Genomic DNA, 3579 nt, shown 5'->3' on the forward strand with positions numbered 1-3579 from the left:
GCACAGTGTTGCTGTGAAAACCTTCCAGCATTTCTGCTTGGGGTGTCCTCGGCCTCTGTGACACTTACAGTGAATGGGGCATAGCATTTTGTCACTGCTTGCTTGCTGCAGAAATGTCAGTGCAGCTTTTTGCAGTGCACCGTGGAGTTGCAAGCTGTGTGGATTGGGACGGGTCACATGGTTTAACTCACGTGGTATTGGTTCTGGTTCCCTGAATGGTCCAGTAGCTCCCATTTTGACTCTCTAGCTCTGAAGAAAACTGTAGAGTTAGGCTGCTCCCTTTTGAGGGTCAAACTGGAAAAAATATATTAGTGGTGCTCTCCTGAACATTGCCCACAACATATGTACATATGTACCCTAGTGAGGCTGACATGGGAAATGTCATTTATAGCAGGTTGTGCAGATCATTTTTGATTATCCTCCTCCCTGGAGTGAAGGGTAACTACATTAACCCTCTGTAGGTCTGTGTCCCCTGCTAGTAGCCGGACCACATATAGAGATTTGTAAGTCCACTAACGCCTCCAAGCAAAGGTCCTTTGGCTCAAGCAGCTGAAACAGATGTTTTTGTATTCAGAAATCCCTGGTTCAGTCCCTGCAGAGGACCCAGCCAGGGATGTTGTTTCACTTTAAGCAGCAATGAAATCGTTAACAATCTTAACATTTTAATCCTCAACCTAAGGCTTCCGAGCACCTTCAAGATGAATGGGAGCAGTCAGAGCTCTCTCAGCAGCGCCATTTCAGGGTCTCTGCAGACAGCACTACAGGGGTTACATGGTTCACATTTTGAAGGTTCTCTTTGCTAAAAACTTGTATTAATATTGAAAGCGGAGATTCTGGCACGGAACGTGCCTCCTCTGAGGAGAAGTCCCAGCTCACCGAGCTGCTGTGAGTCAGCCCACTCTGCCCCACGGCACTGAGAGAGATTAAAAACCATTAGAACAGTGGAAATGCAGCGCCAGAGTAATCAAAACATCATGGGAGCAAATTATGATGATTGTTGTTAGACAGTATCTTACAGTTTCTCTTTGTCCATCATTCTAGGGTCCATACTTGAGTAGCCTGTGACTGAGTGTTTGCTTTCTTGAGCTTGTACCATTAATACAGGCCTTATGGCTCTGTTATATGAGTGAGGCATGACTGGCCACATGCCTCATTTAATTGACCCCTGCATTTATTGCTTTGGTTTAATGCTGCTGATTTTTAGCCAGGCTGCTGATTGCAGCTTCCTCTATATGCTGATTGCAGCTTCCTCTATATGCTGATTTTCTTTTCTTGTATTTGCAATTCTAAATAAGCTGCATGTTTATTATTAGCCTGTCATTTCCTAAGGGAACGAGTCTCCCTGAGCTGGAAAAGGTCTCTGCCTGGTTTTGCTGCAGTATCGGACGTTCTTCGTGTCTTAAAGAGGGTCTCCAAAAACGGCAGCGTTAAAAGGCCAGAACAGGACTCGCTGGGCTGGGCCCAGAAGCTGCAGTAGCTTCCTCAGCTTTGACTCCCTCCCAGCCAGGATGTTCTGCCTGCAGACCTAAATAGCGTCCACCCAAAAATATAGCTCTAATTTACCCACATTCACATAAAGACCAAGAAGGCAGGGAGGCACACAGAGCCAGAGGCCGGGTTACAGGCAGCCCACAGAGAAAACTGTATCGCTGCTGCTCCCAGAGACCTCTGCTGTGTCAGTTCACCTGGAAATACCAAAGCTTGCAGCCATGTGGTGATGAGGAGGAGGAGGAACAGGAACATAGTGTGGCCAGAAGGAAGCTACAAATGGAAGAAAATGTCTTACCCCAATCTACAGTGTCAAGACAAGCGCCTCCATTTCTCATCAGACAAAACAATCTGCTGCTGATACAGTTGTTGCTGCCTTGTCATCATGGACATTATGACACCAGTTGACAACATCATGGGAAGGGGTGCTCATTCTCTAGGCTGTGACTAGGTGACAGCAGTGCACAGGTAGATACGGCAATTCTTAATTAATGGGGGATAAGGCCTGGTCATTTTTCTTCCACAGGGGAAAAGACTCCCTGAAATTCCAGGCTGGGATTCCATGCCAGCAGAAGAGTTTGATCTCTGTAAGGAGATCCTGGCACTGAACCCAGTAGGCAATAAAATAACAGATTACCTGGAAGAGACCTTGGCATTGTCTAGTAGAGTACCTGTGGGAGAGCTCCAAAGATGGTTGAGGTAGCAGACTTGGCTGAACCTGAATGCAGCCAGTGCTGAGACAGAATGCAGCGTCAGCAGGCACATCCACTTATTTTTTGATCTGCAGGGAGGCCTTTCACAGGACATCCATCAGCAGGCATGCAAACGTACCAGCTGGGAAGGAAAAACACAAGGCCCAATTACAAACCACTTTACATCCCTTTCCTCAGGGCTTGCTTTACTCAAAAACAGAGCATGTCAACTCAAATGCCTGGATAATGATAACCACCCGAGGCCTGTGTGACTTCAGCCAGCGAGGCAGATAGGGGACATACCCTCCTCTCAGTCTAGCTTCCTTTGCACCAGATTTCCCTTCCCTTTTATAACCCCATCCAGCCCAGTCATGTGACAGGCAGAAGGCCAGTAACCCCTTACATGCCAGAGCACATTTACATCTTGTCACAGCACCACAGGCAGTGGCCAGTATTCCTCAGCTTGGAAAGAAGCACATTGTATTCATTATATTTTCAATTCTGGTAGTCTTAAAAAAAGCTTAACAATTAAAAAAAAATGGCTATTGCATGGGGTCAGAATGGATTAGATAATTAAGACAGTTAAGACTACTGCAGAATTTAGGGGGTAATGTCATAGAATATAGGAGCAGCAAAGAATCCTGTGGCACCTTATAGACTAACAGACGTTTTGCAGCATGAGCTTTCGTGGGTGAATACTCACTTCATCCGAAGAAGTGGGTATTCACCCACGAAAGCTGATGCTGCAAAACGTCTGTTAGTCTATAAGGTGCCACAAGATTCTTTGCTGCTTTTACAGATCCAGACTAACATGGCTACCCCTCTGATACTATATAGAATATAGGGGTTCTTGCCTCAGAATGCAGATCCCTACTGCCACCATGTACATGAAGCCTTGTGTCTAAGCTGACACCAGGTGATGTGCTATGACTCTGTCCCGTGCAGATATGCTCTAACTGCATATCTTGTCTTGGTGTCATCATCCTGAGGTGAGCTGGCACTCAACTGAAGATGGCTGTTGCCCCTAAAGCATAAAGGTATCATGTGCATTGCTTCATGGAATGAGGGGCAGAAGAAAGAAATCAAACAGGATGGTGGCTCCCCGGGGGGGTTTGACTGAACCTAGTACCCTGCTGGCTTGGCTAAAGCTCTGCACACTGAGTTACGCCATCCCACGCACATCTTTCCTTGACTAGCAAAGCCCTCTGCACACTTCAGGGACTTGTCTCATGAAGCAAGTAGGTCATTCTCCTAATCTCTTCAGCCGCATATTAAAAAGCTCATCCAAATTTAAGCCTGGGATGTGTCAGCCTTATTACTTCTACCAGCTTCACTGTGCATCTCAGGGGCTAGATCCAAAGCCCATGGAAGTCAGTGGGAGCCTTTCAGTGACTTCAGT

At 46.5% G+C, this 3579-nt stretch overlaps 1 long non-coding RNA gene across 1 annotated transcript; it reads right to left on the minus strand.

Moving 5' to 3' along the window:
* Positions 1 to 645: 645 nt before the first annotated feature.
* LOC120396056 lies at positions 646 to 2487 on the minus strand. Its single transcript, XR_005592948.1, has 3 exons — positions 2438 to 2487; positions 1787 to 2322; positions 646 to 913 (listed from the first exon to the last, which is right to left on the minus strand). It is a non-coding gene; the product is annotated as an uncharacterized LOC120396056 (long non-coding RNA).
* Positions 2488 to 3579: the final 1092 nt, after the last annotated feature.

This window comes from Mauremys reevesii, linkage group 1 (assembly GCF_016161935.1).
Source record: "Mauremys reevesii isolate NIE-2019 linkage group 1, ASM1616193v1, whole genome shotgun sequence".
Taxonomy (NCBI): Eukaryota; Metazoa; Chordata; order Testudines; family Geoemydidae; genus Mauremys; species Mauremys reevesii.